Here is a 22,500-nt window from a genome sequence, read left to right as displayed (position 1 = left end):
GCGATGAAGCCCTCAAGCAAAAAAAGGCTAGGATGAATGACCTGCTAGACATTACAGCACAGGGGGCGCTGGTCCGCTCACGCTTCAAGAATGCGGCTGAGATGGATGCTCCATCTAAGTTCTTCTTTAGTCTAGAGCGGAAGAATGGACAAAAGAGATTCATGCATGCAGTGCGAACAGAGTCAGGGGATCTCTTATCGGAGCCCACTGAAATTCGCAGGCAGACAGTATGCTTCTATGAGAAGCTGTACAGAAGTGAACTGTCAGAGGCACAGATAGCGGAGGAGAGTTTTCTTGTGGACTTGCCTAAGCTCTCTGAGCAAGCAGCCAGAGAGATGGATGGGGAGTTGACGCTGGTTGAACTTCACAAGGCCCTCCAAGGCATGGACAACGGGCGGGCGCCGGGTATTGACGGTCTCCCTGTCGATTTTTACAAAGCCTTCTGGGCAGTGATAGGGGAGGATGTGCTAGAGGTCCTGAGGGACAGTGTACGGAGTGGAAAGCTCCCATTTAACAGTAGGAGAGCCGTTCTGACCCTACTGCCAAAGAAGGGAGACCTGACCCACCTAAAGAACTGGCGCCCGGTCTCATTACTGTGCACTGACATTAAACTTCTCTCAAAAACATTAGCTTTGAGACTAACTAAGGTGATGGAGCAGATCACTCACCGGGACCAGTCGTACTGTGTGCCTGATAGGTCGATATTTGATAACGTTCATTTGATTTGTGATATTTTGGACGTCTCCAGGCTATTGGGATTGAAGACTGGCCTGATTTTTCTGGACCAGGAAAAGGCTTTTGACCAGGTTGAGCATAAATATTTGTGGAAGGTGCTGGAAACCTTTGGGTTCAACCCTGGCTTCATGGCCATGATTAAGGTGTTGTATTGTGAAATTGAGAGTGTATTGAAGGTTAATGGTGGTTTATGTGCCCCTTTTAGAGTGCACAGAGGCATCAGACAAGGCTGCTCTCTGTCAGGTATGTTGTACACTCTCGCAATTGAACCACTTTTATGTAAACTGAGACATCATCTTTCTGGTTTTAAGATTCCACGTAGCGCTGCTTCTATCTGTTTGTCAGCGTATGCAGATGACCTGGTTGTTATGGTAGGCTCACAAGATGATGTGAATATTTTGGGTGATGTTTTAAATGAATTTCAGATTTTGTCCTCTGCCAAGGTCAACTGGGGAAAGAGTGAAGCTATTTTAGTCGGGGAGTGGGGAGGAGAGCAGCCTTCACTACCAGGGAGTCTGGTGTGGAAGAACGGTGGGTTTAAGTATTTGGGTGTCTACCTTGGAAATAATGAGTGTGTACATTAAAACTGGGAAGGCACCATGGAGCTTGTTAAAGGCAAGTTGTGCAGGTGGAAGCGGCTGCTCCCAAGGATGTCCTACAGGGGGCGAATGTTGGTAGTCAACAACCTAGCCGCGTCGACCCTCTGGCACAAGCTGTCTTGTGTGGAGCCACCACCCAATCTGCTGGCGAACATCCAGGCTCTGCTAGTGGACTTCTTTTGGGACGGTCTACACTGGGTTCCTCGGAGTGTTCTTCACCTGCCCAAGGAGGAAGGGGGGCAGGGGCTGATCCATCTAGCCAGCAGGACTGCGGCTTTCCGCCTGCAGTTCCTCCAGAGACTTCTCACTGGACCGGAAGACGTGGCATGGAGAGCAGCAGCCCATGGAATTTTACGCACAGTCGGACTACTGGGGCTGGACCGACCTTTGTTTTTAATGGACACTAAGATGCTGGATGTTTGTGGATTACCAGTTTTATACCGTGGGCTTTTTAAAATCTGGAACTGTTTGCAAAACAAAGAAAGGACCGTAGCACGCTGTATTGGCTGCTGGAGGAGCCCCTGGTTCATGGTGGACGGCTGGACATCTCCAGTGCGACAGCTCCTGCACTGTCCAGAATGCTCATCGTCTCAAGGGTTGTGACACTCCGGGAGCTGGTGGGTATCGCAGGTGAGGACCTTTCGCGGACGGAGGACTTGGCGGCACGTGTGGGTCTGCGGTCCCTGCGTGTTGTAAATCGGCTCCTACACCGATGGAGGTCTGCCCTAACACTGGAGGAGAATGTTCTGCTGAGGAGCTACCAGACCACCGAGGCCTGTTCCACAGGGGCGGGACCTTTTCCTCGGCTGGACATTGCTCCCGACCTTGACGGGTGTGAAGGCCCCCTCCTGGAGTATCGGGGTGAGAGTGCAATGAACTTTGGGTCCGTGTCAGGGAAGCTGCTCTACAGAGCCTGTGTGAAAGTTCTGAACAAGAACACACTGAGTGGGAGGGTAGACACCCCAAGGAGAAAGGTTTTGGGTTTTAATGATGACGTTAAGCCAGAATGGAGGGCGCTTTATAAACCACCATTAACAAAAAGAGCTGCTGACCTCCAATGGAGGGTTTTACATGGTATTATGTCTGTAAACGCTTTTATTTCGGTTTTAAATCCTGACGTTACGCATGACTGTCCTTTCTGTTCACAGAGGGAAACTGTATTTCACGCTTTTATTTATTGCCCCAGGTTACAGTCACTGTTTGTTTTTTTACAGAATGTCTTAAGGTCCTTTTCTGTTGATTTTAATGTTCAGGTTTTTATTCTTGGTTTTAAATATGTCAGGACACACAGGCTCAAATGCCAGCTGATTAATTTGATCTTTGGTCAGGCGAAAATGGCGATCTATCTGAGCAGGAAGAACAAAATCGCTCAAAACTTGGACTGTGATGCGAAAAGATTTTTTTCCAGACTTGTTAAGTCAAGGATTTTAGTTGATTTTAATTTTTATAAAAGCATGAACGATTTAATGAAGTTCAGAGAAGTGTGGTGTTGGGAGGAAGCTCTGTGCTCAGTGGAAGGAGGAGAACTCTGTTTTACACCAGAGCTAAAATAACCTTTAATCAGTTTTTAACTGCTCACTGACTTCAGTTTGTTGTAATGGTTTGATGTACTTTTTATTTATTGGTTTATTTATTTGCTTATTGAGTCTCCATGTGTTCAAGCGAGATGTGACCTGTTCCAATAAAGGGCCGTAAAAAGTAAAAAAAAAAGTCTCTTTTTCTCTCTCTCTCTCTCTCTCTCTCTCTCTCTCTCTCTCTCTCTCTCTCTCTCTCACTCTCTCTCTCTTTCTCTCTCTCTCTCTCATCATAAATGCCAACATCAATATCTAATCATACTGTTTGATCTGGTCTCCGTCTCACAGCAGATCGTGCTGTACAGATTAAATCTCTCACTAAGGAGACAGAAATATTGAGTCAAACCAGATTTCAGACTTTAAACTAAAAAAAAAAAAAAATCATTCACTCATTTATTTTATTTTTATTCTGAATTATTTCCTTCAGCAGAACAAAGGTGTGAGCTACAGAGTCATGTGGATCAGAGATGAAAGACTTCACCATGTTCTACAAAGCTTCCAGAAAATCTTAATCTAAAAACATTTCACTGAATGAAAGTGCGCAGCGTTCTCTATTCTTCCGCAAGAGTTTTCCTTCACTCGTTTACTTTCTGTGCTCCTAGAGTTCCTTTTCTCTCTTTCTACAGTTCTGCTGCTAATCTCCAAGAGCTCTCCTGCTCTTCTTGCTCCAGAGATCTCACACTTTTCTTTTCCGCCAGAGTTCTCAAACTTTCTTCTCTCGGAGTTCTATTGCTTATCTTCTTTTAGAGATCATCTGCATTTCTTCCTTCAGAGTTCCTCTGCTCTTTTTACTCCAGAGATCTCACACTTTTCCGCTCCAAGAGTTCTCATCTCCCAGTGTTCAGAGCTTTTAGAAAGACATTTCTTTATGAGTTCTCCCTCATGGTCTCCATTGCCCCCATCTTGTTCACTAGGTAATGCTACACACCCAAATGCGACGCGGCTGGAATGGAAAAGCGAAACAACGTCTTCTGAATGAAAAGTGTGACAGAACTTTAAGTGCTGAGTCACGACTGCTTTGAGTCTAAACCTCCCTCTGACCTTGTTGTGTCCAGTGACGACAAAGCAGTCCTGAACCCCACCAGACTGCAGAACACTCCTGTGCTTCTTCTGTCCTAACGGGGAAGAAAGAGATAGCAAGAGAGAGCAAACAAGTGTGTGTGTGTGTGTGTGTGTGGGGGGGGGGGGGGGGGGGGGGATGAATAAAGAAGAGAAAGAGCCATGTTGTCAGGTCGGCAATTGAAATTCTGCAGCACTGCATCCATAAACAAGGTGTGAACAGATAACCAGCTCCGTCCTGATCGCTCTTATAACATCTAGAATCCAAAACAGCTTCATCTGCTGTAGCAACTGAAGCTCAAATATCTGATGGATTTCACTGATTAGATGAAGAGATGCGCCGCATTGCTGTTGCTGCCCATGTGCTCTGATCTCAATCAGTTTAGAAGAAAAATTTTAAAAGAACATCTGGGTGATATTTGTATTTCTAACCCCTGTGTGATGTGAGGAAAAGAATGTAATAATACAGAGTTCAATGTTACACCATGAAGCTGCTCATTTTACAGCAAAAACAGAGCAGAAACACCTCAATGAAACAACAGAGACAGTTTAGAATTGCACACAGGAGTGTTAGCAGTACTTTGTTAAATCTATTTCTAGAACTCATTTCTCTAAAGGAGGACATGAATCCAGTCCTGTGATGGGAATCTCTAGTAGGGTGGAATTGCTGAATTTCCATGAACAAGCTGTTACTATAGAAATGATGAGCGCATTAGAACGAGTGTGATGATATGAAGCTGTGTGAGCTGCCGTGCTGCCAGCAATCTGACCGATTCTTCCCCAAAAAACCAGAATAAACCATCAACATCGAATGTTTTTATAATCATACAACCAACAAATAACAATCAGGCAGTCGAGATCAGCTTCCAATCCTATCAGACAGATTTATTTGCCTCCCAAAGCGAAAAAAATAAAAAATACCCATAATCCAATATAACGACCATAAAATAGTGAATCAAATCTCTGCATATCGTATAATTCAATGTTCTGCTGAAAACAAGATTAACTTTATCCACATTAACCTTCACTCTATTCCCTGTTAGCTTTACTGCGTGTGTGTGTGTGTGTGTGTGTGTGTGTGTGTGTGTGTGTGTGTGTGTGTGACATAAAATCCCCCGTATCCTCCACCAAATCCTCTGTCTGCTGACTGCCAGAGCCATCACACTCCTGTTAACCACAGCATGAACTCAACGCCGTTGTGAAATAGCAGCTTGAGAGATTACATGGATTTGGCTTTAGTAAATGTGTAGCGCGCACACACACACACACACACACACACACACACACACACACACACACACACACACACACACACTTTTGATTACATTAATCTATTTACTCTTACCACATAGCACTGGTGAATTCTGGATTCTGATTGGTCAGAGGAAGATTATATTGTAGGAGATTCGGTTAAAAAGCTCAGGGATAAAAGTAAATAGCTGCCATAAAGAGAAGTAACATCACCACAGCACTCATCACTCCATCAACTTTCAATTTTTCACTGCTTTTTTTTTTATTTATTTGATGAAAATTTACTTACATATTTATTTATCTGAACTTCTCAGTTTGATGTCAAACTGCATTTCGTTGCTGTGTACCTGCACTATACAATGACAAGTTCTATCTATCTATCTATCTATCTATCTATCTATCTATCTATCTATCTATCTATCTATCTATCTATCTATCTATCTATCTATCTATCTATCTATCTATCTATCTATCTATCTATCTATCTATCTATCCATCCATCCATCCATCCATCCATCGCTCATCAAATCATCATTACTTTACTACATCACTCATCACTCTATTACTAATCAGACCATCACTTTACCACTCATCACTCATCACATCACTCATGACTCATCACATCACATCACTCATCACATCACATCACATCACATCACATCACTCATCACATCACTCCACATCACATCACATCACATCACATCACATCACATCACATCACATCACATCACATCACATCACTCATCACATCACATCACATCACATCACATCACATCACATCACTCATCACATCACTCATCACATCACTCATCACATCACATCACATCACATCACATCACATCACATCACATCACATCACATCACATATCACATCACATCACATCACTCATCACATCACTCATCACATCACTCATCACATCACATCACATCACTCATCACATCACTCATCACATCACTCATCACATCACATCACATCACATCACATCACATCACATCACATCACTCATCACATCACATCACTCATCACATCACATCACTCATCACATCACATCACATCACATCACATCACATCACATCACATCACTCATCACATCACTCATCACATCACATCACATCACATCACATCACATCACATCACATCACTCATCACATCACATCACATCACTCATCACATCACTCATCACATCACATCACTCATCACATCACATCACATCACATCACTCATCACATCACATCACATCACATCACATCACATCACACATCACATCACATCACATCACATCACATCACTCATCACATCACATCACATCACATCACATCACATCACTCATCACATCACTCCATCATCACATCACATCACTCCATCATCACATCACATCACTCCATCATTACATCACTCCATCATTACATCACTCCATCATTACATCACTCCATCATCACATCACTCCATCATCACATCACTCTATCATCACATCACTCCATTATCACATCACTCCATTATCACTCCACTCCATCATCACTCATCACTCTATTACTCATCACACCATCACTTTACCACTCATCACATCACATCACATCACTCATCACATCACATCACATCACTCATCACATCACATCACATCACTCATCACATCACATCACATCACATCACTCCATCATCACTCCATCATCACTCCATCATCACTCCATCATCACTCCATCATCACATCACATCATCACCACATCACTCCATCACCACATCACTCCATCATCACATCACTCCATCATTACATCACTCCATCATTACATCACTCCATCATCACATCACTCCATCATCACATCACTCCATTATCACTCCACTCCATCATCACTCATCACTGCATCATCACATCACTCATCGCTTTATCACTCATCATTTCATTACATAATCTCATCACCTGATCATCTCACTCATCACTCAGTACTTTACTATAACAGCATTAAACAGTTACTGTTAGTAGAACAGTCCAGGTGAGACACTGAACAGTGATCGAGCCCCAGAAGGTTGTGAGCTTGTGCCCTTTCACCCTCACACTGTTCAGGTGTCCTGCTGGTCAGAGTGTAATAATTGTACTTCGTACAGCTTTCATGTGGATCAGAGACGTGAGTTACATTCAGTAGTGAGTTGTGAGGTCAGGGTCGTCTCTCCACGGCTGCTCTGCTCGACATGGCTCTGGCAGTGCTAGCTAACACTGTCACTTGTGTCCTAGCATTTCTTTATTTAAATAACTGTAAAAAAATAAAAAGGATTGTTTCTGGTATTTTTGGGCTCTTTAATAGTAAGCGATTTATTATGAGTTTTTAAACACAAACTACATGGAATTCATTCAATAATTCTGGCTACAGATGGAGGCAGTTATCTAGTTTATCTACTGGATCTGAATAGGACCTACATCCCTACAGCGGCGACTTCTCAGCATGCTTCGTTACTCATTAGATATACTCTTAGCTATTCAGTGTACGGTGCGAGACTGATTCTCATTCTGTGCACTCGAAGCCAGCAAGCTCTAGGTTGCGAATTATTCTTTGCATTTTCCACCATAATTCTGTTCAAGTACCCAAATGACATGTTTTTGAGGTAGAATCTCAGCGTATCACAGCTTTTGTTAGATCTCAAGTTAGTTTAATTTATTCCTCTTCACCTCCTCCATGTCCGTTAATCACAGCACTACGGCGATTCCTTTTTGGCATCGCATTATGCGTGTCAGCTCCTCCGATTCGCTTCAGCCCCTGAGCCTCGCCACAACAAGTCCCGGCTCGTCTCATCTTCCCCTCTCTGCCTTCCTGCCCTGAGCTAAACAAATCAAAGAGAGACCCATATGCTGCTGTCCGCATTCATTACTCACCCGGAGACCCCTTATACTAAATCACAACTGCACTGTAGACACTGGATGTCCTGGACCCTCGCTCCGTTTCTCCGCCCACCCTGACGCTGATTAGTTATTCTAATCAGCGTTATTTTTCTTACACCACAACAATTCATCCACACGATTTATCCATTTCTAATGTACATTCAAATCCAAATATAACAAAGTCTGAGAGTGTAAGAGAAACACATTCACACAATGTCCACGTCTCGTTCACGTCTCACAGCAGCAAAGTTGTGGAGGTCAAATTCTGTATGCAGTGAGACGTGTCTATCTTTAGACATGTCTATGGTGAGACGTGTCGATGGTAAAGCTGTGTAACGCACGTGTCCATGGTGAGTGTTAATGGATTGCCCTGTCTGTCGTGAGTCATGTCCACAGTGAGACGTGTATATGATGAGTAATGTTTAATTATAGCACTGTTTATGGTGAGACGTGTCCATGATGAGTCAAGTTGAATGATAGCTCTGTCTGTAGTGAGACATGTCCATGGTGAACAGTGTTTAATGATTGTGAAATGTATCTATGGTGAGACGTGTTCATAGTGAGACATGTAAATGATGAGGCATGTCTCTAAAAGAATATCAATGGTGAGGAGTATTAATGTGGAATTTTTTAGGAATAGGGAAATGTGGGGAAATGTGGGGAAAGTGGGGGGAGAAATATGGTGAAATGTGTGGGAAATGTGTGGGAAATGTGGGGAAATGGGGGAGGGGAGAAATGTGGGGGGGAAATGTGGGGGGAAATGTGGGGAAATGTGGGGAGGGGAGAAATGTGGGGGGGAAATGTGGGGGGAAATGTGGTGAAATGTGTGGGGGGGAAATGTGTGGGGAATGTGGGGAAATGGGGGAGGGGAGAAATGTGGGGGAATGTGGGGGGAAGTGAGGGAAAATGGGGGAAGAAATGTGGGGGGAATGTTGAGAAAAGGGGTTTGTGATTGTTTTTGGTGACTCAACACATTATTGGCTTTTTTATGTGAAGTGCCTCTGGTTTAAGTGATTATTACACAATGATTTCTCTCTTTCTCTCTGTCCTGTATCCCTTCTTCACTCAGTCCATTTGTCTCTCTGCATTTCATCATCTTACTCTGTATTTCGTTTTTCTCCGTCTGACTCTATTTGGATCTCGCCCTCTCTTTATTGATCTACACTGCTCTCTTTCACTTTCTTTTTTAATCTCTGTATATCTCTCCAGCTTTGTCTTTCTTTCTGTCTCTTGGGTGGCTTTCTTTTTCCTTCATCACTCCATCATCCTTCACTCCTTCTTACTATGCATCTGTATTTCTCTCTCTATTGATCTTTGTTTCTCTTTTTTTTCTTTTTAACGCTTTTTTTTTTTAACTCTGTCTATTTTTTTTTTCTGCAAGTCATTCTTTCTCTTTGTCTATTCCTTAATTTAGATTGATAGGATTTTTCTTTTTATCTTTCTCCCTCCCTCCCTCCCTCCCTCCCTCCCTCCCTCCCCTTTTTCTTTATTGATCTCAATCTCTTTTTCTTCAGTATGGTTTAGTTATTATTTCTAGTACTAAATTTCTCTCTCTCTCTCTCTCTCTCTCTCTCTCTCTCTCTCTCTCTCTCTCTCTTTTTCTGTCTTGTTGAATTTATCTTTTTTCTTCATTTTCCATCTCTTTCTTAGTCTTTCTTTCTGCCTCTTTATCTGTCTACCTGAACACTAGATTTATAGATTTTTTTCTATCTCAAATGTGGGTTAGTGTATCCCCCCCCCCTCTCTCTCTCTCTTCTTTCTTGTTGACCTTCCATTTATCTAAGTGCCTGAATTTCTGTGTCTTTTTTGCACATTTTGTAAACTCCGCCCCCTTTCAGACACTGGAATCTCTCTAATACACTTTTATGATCAGTCCTTTAGGTTTTGTAGTAACAGAGCCGTACTTAAGCATCAGGTGTGTGTGTGTGTGTGTGTGTGTGTGTGTGTGTGTGTGTGTGTGTGTAATAAATCTTTTCCAGGTTTGACAGAGTGAGTGTGTTTACAGTTGCATTATATATAAAATATCAGTGAAATGTGGGAATGTGTGTGTGTGTGTGTGTGTGTGTGTGTGTTGGGGGTGGGTGGTGGTGGTGGTGGGTGGTGGGTTATGATCATAGCACATTCTCCCGGGCCCTGTGTGTTTCATCACTGCTGTTGCTGAAGAAGTAGGAAAAAGTTAAAAAGCCAGCAATGGGCCGAGCCTCAGACTCCTCAGATGGTAATTTAAAGTGAGCCCCAGAGGCAGGATGGAGAGCAGAGCCGGGGAGAACGTGTCCAAACCTCAGGCTCAGACCTGAATTATAAGAGCCAACCTGCTTTCAATATTTAGTGCTTAATTCCCTTCTGAGACTGAGACAGAGTCTGAGACCGAGGTTGAGACCAAGGCTGAGACTGAGACAGAGACAGAGACCGAGGCTGAGACAGAGACCTGCCTGTCCATTTCATGTGAAATCTTCTAAAATCTCTTACTATAAATATTGGAGCGTCATTCAGATCATTGTTGAATTAAAATTATTTGTTCAATTGGTCCTGTAACAACTGTAACAAATTGTTTCATTTAAAATAAATAAAATAATCACTTTTATTTTAAAACTCTTATTATATAATATAAACCATAAATAAATATACATTTTCTGTTTTTCATTTTCCCTGTTTTATTATTGTACTGTTCAGTACTGATCCGACTTGTTAAAGAACATGTAACACATTGAATCTACTCCATGTCATCTTCTGAATCTTCTAGCAGCTTTAAACACTTCCACACTAATCGATTTATTTCTGTAGCAGTTTTTAACAGTAAACATTGTTCCTAAGCAAATCTTCAAGTTTCCATTAATTCTGTCTTTCTAACATTCAGCAGTAACATTTGTGATTAGTCACAGAGAAGATCAGAGAACAGGAGTGTTTTAATGGCAGATGGTTGAAAACACAAGTAAATATGTGCCTCTCATTATTCTCTCTCCCTCATTCTCCCTCCCCCTTCAAACCCCTTCCCTCTCTCTCTCTCTCTCTCTCCCTCATTCTCCCTCTCCCTCTCCCCCTCCCCCCCCCCTCCCCCCCCCCTTCCCACCCCCTCCCTCTCCCTCCCACCCCCCCCCTCCCCACCCCCTCCCTCTCCCTCCCACCCCCCCCCTCCCCACCCCCTCCCTCTCCCTCCCCCACGCTTCTCTCACACACTTCGCACTCTGCCCTCTGGAGAACCCTGGGTTGTGTGATGATTGAATGACTGCACTCATTTTCTTTTTATGCGAGTGCAGGAGATTTTTCAAAAGCGAAACATGAATCTCAGAATGAGACAAAAACAGAAGTTTATAAAGTAAAGCAGGACACAGACCTCCGAGCTTCAGAAGCTGAGAGGAGGGTCACCAGGAGATTTATCAGAAGTGTAGTGATGAGAAATGTGCAATCAGCTGCACACGATCACCAACAGGGCGGCGAGAAAACGAGGCGCTGCTGGTGGCTGATGGGAAATGGGGTTTGGTGGTGAGTCAGGGTCATGGAGCAGCCAAGTCAATACCATGACACGTGTAAATAATAATAAAGAACAACAATCATTATGATTAACACACATTTTCCCTGTGAGTCCTCACAGTGTCTTCGTCCCCACAGCGTCAATCCCTAAAGACATTTACACACTGACCAGATTACATTTTCTTTTGTTTGTTGATTTTGGAGAACACAAAGTCGCAATAATAGGATTGTGTGTGTGTGTGTGTGTGTGTGTGTGTATATATGGTGACCTTTTGTACAAAACACTTGTGTAGACTTCAGACTGCAGGATTATATTTCATGTTTTTGGTTCTTTGTTTGTTTAATTTGCCACCAAACATCTCGTTTCAGCCAAGAAATAAAACGGAAAGGTCAAAGGTCGAGGCTCGGGAGGTTCGATCCAATAATGGCGTCCTAATTGCCTGCACATGGTTTGAATGAATCCAATCGACTTTGTTGTCCTTTTGTCTCGTGTGTATCGTCGATACCTGCCTTTAAATCCCCCCCCCCACCCCAAATGTTTTTATATCGAATGTGAAACTAATCAGACCACATGACGTTTACGAAGCGAAATAATCAAAAGTACAACCTTTTATTTTTTTATAGTGAATTAAATATGATCATGTAAAAGCAAGTTGTTTTCCAAAAATAACTGAGGAAACATTCTACAGTAGCTAGTTATGCTATGCTAATGTTAGCTTGATTACTATTTTTGAATGTATTATTTAATTCATGTTATTGTAAAAAAATTGTATTCAATATTTCTTTTTTTTAAATAATAAAAATTCTTTCATAATATTATGGGGCCAGTTGTAAAAAGCATATGAGATCCAAATTTGTTATTCATCTAAAATTCTGTCTTCCCTCTAAAAAGTTCATATGGATCACCAGTGAAACCTCCTGGTTAGGATTATTAGTTTGGATGTTAGATCGGAAATATCTAATTGAAAACATTCATAGGGAATCTGAATTCAGTGATTTTGAGAAGAGCAGAGAAGGTCTTGGTGGTGCTGGTTGACGATGTGCATCACGTATGAAGGACTTTTGGTAAAAGTTAAGACTTTTAGAAATGAGCTGATTTCACAGACGTGTCAAACAAGTACGAGGTGAATGTTTTTAGTCACAATAATCAGAACTTTCACCTTGTATAAGACCAAAAACACAAGCAGCTGCTTTCAGATTTACACAATCTCTTTAGATACAGACCCACAGTTGTTATAGTTATTATTTAGATCAAACGGGTCACATGACAGGAAAGAGGTTTTTGTGATATGAAACGCATGTAGAAGGTGAAGAACGTGGCCCGGTGTTCCGAATGTCCCAGAGACGTCACGCTTCTCTGAGAAACGTCTGGAAGCTCTTTGAAGCATCTCCTTTATTAAAGCCTGAGGATGTGTGTTATCGGGGAGAACACGGGTGGGTTGCTCCAGGTAAGAGACGTCAGGTATGAAATCAGGCTGTGTGTGAGATTCCAGACGTCTCCTACTTGACAGCATGTCATCTTTTTTTTGGTAAAAAGTTCTAGCAGGGTTATTTTCTGTCCTCTCGACACTACACTTTAAAGTGACGTGAAATAGAGTCGAAAAACGTCTCTGTTGATCGAGAACTCATACAAATAAATATTCATTACAATACTTCATAAATATCGAATATTCAATATAGAACAGCTACATAAAGTCCTCTCTTACATTTCTCTGTGTGTGTGATGTGTGTGTGTTTAAATAGGCCAAGAGGATGTGTAATACAATAATCAGACACAACCGATTTTTGTCTCTGCATTATAATAAAATGTGTAAATGGTGACCGACCAAATCATTTATCATCCGCTTCGCTCTTGTCACCGTAAAAATCACCACCATGCCGAGTTCTTTTCCAATTTTTATCTAAATACATAAATAAAGCAGTGGATTCTGTCATTCATTCATTACAGCTCAGTGTGTCCATGACAACACCAACACCAACATCCTCCTACTAATCACTCAAATCGCTCAACACTCCTTAATAACACTGGGTTTATTAATTAATTGTATTTCATAAAAAGAATAATCACAATATTTATGACACTGATTGCTGACTATTGAACTTTATAGTATTTTAATACAGTGCTCTCTACAGTAAGTCTCTACGGCTGCTACAAGATACACATCCTCACAACAAGATCAATTCATGCCACGAGTACTGCTCTTCTGTTCCCTCACATTATACATTTTACACTCATTGCTCAATACACTGTCAATACTTACAATATAATAGTGACAAAACTATATTTAATATATTGCATGACATGCTGTCAATCATTTTAACAATCAATGTCAACTAGCATTAGATTTTTACAATATTGCAATAATAATGTATAAATACCATTAAAAAAATGTGAATAATATTGCAGTAATATTTACTGAAACAAGCTAACAGCAGTTTTAAATCAATACTACACTCAGTCTTCAAAAAAACAGCAACAAGACCGTATATATTGCAATACTACTGCGATCATACTGCACTTGTGCTATAATAATTACTGCAATAATGTATTTATTACAAGAATGTTACTGTTATAATGCAATGATGCATGAAATGACAGTAATTCAATATAACTGCAAACATTATAATACTGTAAAAACATGATATTGACAATACTATAATACTATAATTACTTTATTGCAACAGTACTGTACAAAACGTCTGAAAAATCGTGAGGGAAAATAGTGAAAATATAGTGAAAATAATACACTATCAAAATCAGCAAAACTTCATGGTAATACTGTACAAATGCAGTGTGCTGTGCATCTATGGGAATAACACTGCAGTAAAGTATAATAATAATAATAATAATAATAATAATAATAATAATAATAATAATAATAATAATAATAGTGTAGAATAGTATAGTGTAGTATGGAATAGTATAAAGTATTAAACAGTATATAGTGTAGTATAGAATAGTATATTATAGTATTGTGTAGTGTAGTATTGCATAAAATAGTGTAGTATAGAACAATATAGTATAGTGTAGAATAGCATAGTGTAGTATGGAATAGTATTTTAGAGTATGGTATAGAATTAGTATAGTATAAATTAGTATAGTGTAGTACAGTATAGAATAGGATTGTGTAGTATAGTATAGCATAGTATAGAATAGTATGGAATGAAAAAGTGTAGTGTAGTATAATAGTGTACTGTACTACACTATACTATACAATTCCATTCTATTCTATATCACTCCATACAATACTATATGATAGCAAAGAATAGCAAATTCCACTAAAGGCGGTAGAGCATTTTCACATTTAGCTCCTAAACTCTGGAATAGTCTTCCTGACAGTGTTCCGGGTTCAGATACACTCTCCCAGTTTAAGTGTAGATTAAAAACATATCTTTTTAGCAAAGCCTACACATAACACACATCACACACATCACATCATAACCTTGTGCTCCAGAATATATGATCACATGCACATTATCAACTTGTGCTGTTAATATCATGAACAGCAGCTACGCTAATTCCTCTCCACTGCTTCTCTTTCTCTCCCCATCCAGAGGCATCCTGAGGTATGGCCAGCTCCAGTCACGTCCCACCTCGTGAAGATTATGGACCTATGGATGATCATGGAGAAGTAGATGCCGAGTGTTTAAAGGCCCTGGCATGGAGAAGCTGATGCTGGATCTACGATGATCACAAATGTTGAGCTTTTTATACCAAAGACTGTAGAAAGAACATTCACTTATAATCTTATACTCCAATACTCATGTTAGTTCTCTCTCTCCAGTGTTCTGTATTGTTGAAAGATTTATGATCAAACTCTTGATGTCACCCATATGAGGATGGGTTCCCTTTTGAGTCTGGTTCCTCTCAAGGTTTCTTCCTCATATCATCTAAGGGACTTTTTCCTTGCCACTGTCGCCACGGCTGCTCATCAGGGACAAACGCACACCTTCACCTTCACTGTTGATTTCTGTAAAGCTGCTTTGAGACAATGTCTGTTGTGAAAAGCGCTATACAAATAAACTTCACTTGACTTGACACTATTCTATACTATACAATTCTATACTATACTATACTGACTGGCTTGTGCTATTTGCAAGTTGCTTTGTCGACAGTGTCTTTAAGCATCTCCACTGATTCTCATCCTCTGAATCCTCTTTAACATTCATATGCACTTGATGTGTCATTTTTCCGTTTGATTGCAAGTTGCATAGCATAGTATAATATAGTATAGTGTAGAATAGTATAGTATAGTATCGTATAGTATAGAGTAGTATAGTTTAGTATAGTATAGTTTAGTATAGTGTAGTATAGTATAGAGTAGTATAGTGTAGTATAGTATAGAATAGTAGAGTATAGTATAGTGTAGAATAGTATAGTATAGTATCGTATAGTATAGAGTAGTATAGTTTAGTATAGTATAGTTTAGTATAGTGTAGTATAGTATAGAGTAGTATAGTGTAGTATAGTATAGAATAGTAGAGTATAGAATAGTGTAGTATAGTATAGAGTAGTATAGTGTAGTATAGTATAGTTTAGTATAGTGTAGTATAGTATAGAGTAGTATAGTGTAGTATAGTATAGAATAGTAGAGTATAGTATAGTGTAGTGTAGTATAGTATAGTGTAGTATAGTATAGTGTAGTATAGTATAGTATAGAATAGTAGAGTATAGTATAGTGTAGTATAGTATAAAGTAGTATAGTGTAGTATAGTATAGAATAGTAGAGTATAGTATAGTGTAGTATAGTAAGAGTAGTATAGTGTAGTATAGTATAGTATAGAATAGTAGAGTATAGTATAGTGTAGTATAGTATAGAGTAGTATAGTGTAGTATAGTATAGAATAGTAGAGTATAGTGTAGTATAGTGTAGTGTAGTATAGTATAGAGTAGTATAGTGTAGTGTAGTATAGAATAGTAGAGTATAGTATAGTGTAGTATAGTATAGAGTAGTATAGTGTAGTATAGTATAGTATAGAATAGTAGAGTATAGTATAGTGTAGTATAGTATAGAGTAGTATAGTGTAGTATAGTATAGTAGAGTATAGTGTAGTATAGTGTAGTGTAGTATAGTATAGAGTAGTATAGTGTAGTATAGTATAGAATAGTATAGTATAGAGTAGTATAGTGTAGTATAGTATAGTATAGAGTAGTATAGTATAGTATAGAATAGTAGAGTATAGTATAGTGTAGTATAGTATAAAGTAGTATAGTGTAGTATAGTATAGTATAGAATAGTAGAGTATAGTATAGTGTAGTATAGTATAGAGTAGTATAGTGTAGTATAGTATAGAATAGTAGAGTATAGTGTAGTATAGTGTAGTATAGTATAGTATAGAGTAGTATAGTGTAGTGTAGTATAGAATAGTAGAGTATAGTATAGTGTAGTATAGTATAGAGTAGTATAGTGTAGTATAGTATAGAATAGTAGAGTATAGTATAGTGTAGTATAGTATAGAGTAGTATAGTGTAGTATAGTATAGAATAGTAGAGTATAGTGTAGTATAGTGTAGTGTAGTATAGTATAGAGTAGTATAGTGTAGTATAGTATAGAATAGTATAGTATAGAGTAGTATAGTGTAGTATAGTATAGTATAGTATAGAGTAGTATAGTATAGTATAGAATAGTAGAGTATAGTATAGTATAGTATAGTATAGAGTAGTATAGTGTAGTATAGAATAGTAGAGTATAGTGTATTATAGTAAAGTGTAGTATAGTGAAGTGTAGTATAGTGTAGTATAGTATAGAGTAGTATAGTGTAGTATAGGATAGTAGAGTATAGTGTAGTATAGTATAGTATAGAGTAGTATAGTGTAGTATAGTATAGAATAGTAGAGTATAGTGTAGTATAGTATAGTGTAGTATAGTGTAGTGTAGTATAGAATAGTAGAGTATAGTGTAGTATAGTATAGTATAGTGTAGTATATCATAGAGTAGAATAGTATAGTATAGAATAGTAGAGTATAGTATAGTGTAGTATAGAGTAGTATAGTATAGTATAGAATAGTAGAGTATAGTGTATTATAGTATAGTGTAGTATAGTGTAGTGTAGTATAGTATAGTATAGAGTAGTATAGTGTAGTATAGTATAGAATAGTAGAGTATAGTGTAGTATAGTATAGAGTAGTATAGTGTAGTGTAGTATAGAATAGTAGAGTATAGTGTAGTATAGTATAGTGTAGTATAGTATAGAGTAGTATAGTGTAGTGTAGTATAGAATAGTAGAGTATAGTGTAGTAAAGTATAGTATAGTGTAGTATAGTATAGAGTAGTATAGTGTAGTATAGTATAGAATAGTAGAGTATAGTGTAGTATAGTATAGAATAGTAGAGTATAGTGTAGTATAGTATAGAGTAGTATAGTGTAGTGTAGTATAGAATAGTAGAGTATAGTGTAGTGTAGTATAGTATAGAGTAGTATAGTGTAGTATAGTATAGAATAGTAGAGTATAGTGTAGTATAGTATAGTGTAGTATAGTATAGAGTAGTATAGTGTAGTGTAGTATAGAATAGTAGAGTATAGTGTACTATAGTATAGTATAGTGTAGTATAGTATAGAGTAGTATAGTATAGTATAGAATAGTAGAGTATAGTATAGTGTAGTATAGTATAGAGTAGTATAGTATAGTATAGAATAGTAGAGTATAGTGTATTATAGTATAGTGTAGTATAGTGTAGTGTAGTATAGTGTAGTGTAGTATAGTATAGTGTAGTATAGTGTAGTATAGTATAGAATAGTAGAGTATAGTGTAGTATAGTATAGAGTAGTATAGTGTAGTATAGTATAGTATAGTATAGTGTAGTGTAGTGTAGTATAGTATAGTATAGAGTAGTATAGTATAGTATAGAATAGTAGAGTATAGTGTATTATAGTATAGTGTAGTATAGTGTAGTGTAGTATAGTATAGTGTAGTATAGTATAGTGTAGTATAGTGTAGTATAGTATAGAATAGTAGAGTATAGTGTAGTATAGTATAGAGTAGTATAGTGTAGTATAGTATAGTGTAGTATAGTGTAGTGTAGTGTAGTATAGTATAGTATAGTGTAGTATAGTGTAGTGTAGTATAGTGTAGTATAGTATAGTGTAGTATAGTGTAGTGTAGTGTAGTGTAGTATAGTATAGTGTAGTATAGTGTAGTGTAGTGTAGTAAACAGCTTCCATTTATATAACACTATGCATTATAAAATTTTGTTGGAATTAAAATTATAGAAGCCACTTGAATCGGTCTAAACACACACACACACACACACACGTACGCACACACACTCTACAGGCTTGGTGTTGGGAGTGAGTGATAAGACTAGCAGAAAGACGGACAGGAAGCAGGTTTGTGTCTTTGAGTGGCTGATAAGAGTTTATGAAGTAGCTGTCACTCCGAACTGCCCCCTGAGGGCCAGACCACACACACACACACACACACACACACACACACACACACACACACACACACACACACACACACACACACACACACACACACACACACACACACACACACCGATAATTGGCTCTCTGGCTGTGGCCAAGAAACTCTGAGGCTTATGTGCAGATGTGAAATTGCTCTTGAAGAAAAGAAGAGCGGAGTTTTCAGGTCAGCAGCTATTTTCCTCAGGATGTAGTTTAACTGCATTCACTCTGTATTACACAGCAGTTCAAAGAACAACTCCAGCACTCTTTTCTCCTGCTGTTACACCTCTGTGTCCAAACACACGTCTGCCTTCACGGGCTGCTGATCACATCACTGGAGCAAAAAGTCCAGCTGTATATGACCACTGCAGTCATTTCTGTCGCCTACACATGCAACAAAAAACAACAAAAAACAATTCCTTCCAGTGATTTTATCACAACTTCATAAAGCCTTTGTGACTGTTTCCTGGACTGAACACGTTTTGTTTCTCGAACACACACGCTGTGTCTTTCACGGCTTTGTTTTTTTGCGCCCTGCATGTGTTAAAAAATTTAACGTGAGGTGACAAAGTGCTGAAAAAAGACTTTAGTACGCCACATTAATTAAAAATAACATTTTAAATGATGATCTGATGATCCAGCTGCACGTTTCGAAACTTTTATCACACCGGAGCACTGTTTAATTCTGCAGTCTGATTGGCTACAAGGCGCTGATTAACAAACAGTGGTGAACCTCTGTTTCTATGGCAACAGCGATTCCTGGTAAAATTTCTCTGTAAAATGATGCACTGCGTTTTTTTGTCTGATAAACTTCAGAAGGGAGAACACACACACCCACCAAAACACACCTACACACACACACACACACACACACCCACCCATCTACCCATCTCATATGGGTATACCCACCCACGTATACCCACACCCACCCACATACACTCGTACATACACCCACCCACATACACTCGTACATACACCCACCCACATACACCCGTACATACACCCACCCACATACACCCGTACATACACCCACCCACATACACCCACCCACATACACCCACCCACATACGCCCGTACATACACCCACCCACATACACCCGTACATACACCCACCCACATACACCCGTACATACACCCACCCACATACACTCGTACATACACCCACCCACATACACCCGTACATACACCCACCCACATACACCCGTACATACACCCACCCACATACACCCGTACATACACCCACCCACATACGCTCGTACATACACCCACCCACATACGCCCGTACATACACCCACCCACATACGCCCGTACATACACCCACCCACATACGCTCGTACATACACCCACCCACATACGCTCGTACATACACCCACCCACATACGCTCGTACATACACCCACCCACATACACCCGTACATACACCCACCCACATACACTCGTACATACACCCACCCACATACACTCATACATATACCCACCCATGTATACCTACACCCACTGACACAAAACACCTTCACGCCCAACCACACATACCCACACCCACACTCACCAACACCCAGCAAACTGACACCCTCCCCCTGCCACCCCCCCCACACATATTTGTCTTGATTTGTTTCTGTAAAATGCTGGGGTGAGTCTGTATGTGTTTATAAATCAGCAAAATAATCAGTATTTCAGACACGAGTCAAAGAAACAAGCAGACATTAAACCTGGATAATTCCTCATTAAAACAGAAGGTAATCAGGAAAAACTCTGAACTCATTGTAATGCTTATGTTCTGGTGCCATTTACATTCATCCGAAATCAGGAAGGTGTATTTAAGCTCTAAAAGTGAAGAACACAACTTTTGTAAAGAAAAAGAAAAATCACAGTTCTGCTCATTCCCAGCATCTCCGATCAGGCAAAGTGAGTTTGGGTCCAGGATGAAATAAATAAATCAATTTCTCACCAAACCACAGAACTTCACAGAAGCTGTTAGTATTTGACTGTGGTCAAGTTCAAAAGTTGTAGGATAGAAGAGATATACCTTTATTCGTCCCGCAGTGGGGAAATTTCTTATCCAACATGAAGGGTTTTCCAAACAAGGTCTCAGGCCAGGTGAGATGGATAACATCAAGACAGGTGTCTAATACAAATCCACAGCATGGTGTAGATCAGATGTTCTCCATAAATCATGGATGACTCCGAAGTAAAAAAATAATCTCAACTGAGCTACTGAAGATTTAAAGAGTCTTTCTAGCCCACTTAACAGTCTTACTCTTAGCTTAATGGAGGATATGCCTTCTGTAGGTAAACTCTCTATCTCCTCCTAAAGGTTGGAGGTAATATTGTGAAAAGATGTAAGAAAATCTAAGGAAGGATTGTATTCGCAGTATCCACTTCACTTAGGTTGGGAAAGACAACATGCTGTTCGTCAAGTTCACAGACTCATTTAACCTCAAATGTCCGAAACTGAATACTGAGTAAGAGGAGATCTGTAGATTATAAACTGCTATTAACTTGTTGCACGAGCTTTATAAAATACAACACGCTCAATAACACAGTCCCACCCCTGACACTTGATTGACAGCTTTCAGATGCAAATTGTGCAAAGCTTTGAAAATTTAAATACAAAAGCAATTGTGATTCCATTTAAATGTTGGCGATGCAGAAAAAGTGAAATTAATAATTAACATGATTAATATTGCTATTTAAATACGATCTGGTCATAACTCATAAGACACGAGAAATAGAGTTGCAAATAGATTTTGCTTTTCCTTTTAAAACATGGCGTCACCGCGCTCACGAAAGCGAAAACGCACAAACGGTAATGCGGGATTTGATGTGTCCTCATATTGAAAACACAAAACTCCTTTTGAACATTGTGCAGAATATCCTTCCATATCAAAACAAAACATGAAATTAACATTACTAAATACATGAAATGATAATTCTCAGTGAAAGACAGAAACAGCAGGGTGTAAAAAACAACAACAACTACTTACAGGCTCAACAACAAACAACGGAGACGTCATTATAATGTCGTTTATATCATTATTCTGTAGGTAATAAATGTGGTGCTGCTCCTGAAGATCACCTCACGCTATCCTCTATAACCTTAAAAAAACTTTCCAGCTATTTAATTTTCAGTAATTTAATAAAAGCTGTGATTTTTCCCCACACAAGGTCAAACCTGTCGGGTATTTTTATACTTGGAAGGACATTTCCTGATTGCACTCACTAATAGGATGAATCTAGTGAGTAAATCTGCTGGAAATCAATTATGAATTAGTAATATTTAATTTGTCAAGACCCCCAAACACACCTGGAATCTGTGTGAGATATATTTTGAGAGTAAAGAGGGTGAGGTGTGTCTAATGAAATGTTTGACTTGGGGGAGTCTGGCTGCTGTGGGCGGAGTCAAAACATCATGTACAAAAGGGAAAGAACAGGTCAAACTCCACGCGTCTGCGTATCATTCGGAAAAAAATCCCTAGAATTCACGGCGGTGTTTGGAGTCCGGAACATGAGTCTGTGCTGGTTAATGAGAACGT

At 39.3% G+C, this 22,500-nt stretch overlaps 1 long non-coding RNA gene across 1 annotated transcript; it reads right to left on the bottom strand.

Annotated features, from left to right (window-relative positions):
- Positions 1 to 3,597: 3,597 nt before the first annotated feature.
- On the bottom strand, positions 3,598 to 21,242 carry LOC310730269. The gene is made up of 3 exons (XR_014534786.1): positions 20,994 to 21,242; positions 3,950 to 4,023; positions 3,598 to 3,851 (listed from the first exon to the last, which is right to left on the bottom strand). It is a non-coding gene; the product is annotated as an uncharacterized lncRNA (long non-coding RNA).
- Positions 21,243 to 22,500: the final 1,258 nt, after the last annotated feature.

Source organism: Silurus aristotelis, assembly GCF_946808225.1.
Source record: "Silurus aristotelis genome assembly, chromosome: 8".
In the NCBI taxonomy this organism is placed as follows: domain Eukaryota; kingdom Metazoa; phylum Chordata; class Actinopteri; order Siluriformes; family Siluridae; genus Silurus; species Silurus aristotelis.
The sequence above is the reverse complement of the archived record's forward strand: the minus strand, read 5'-3'. Positions and strand labels throughout refer to the sequence as shown.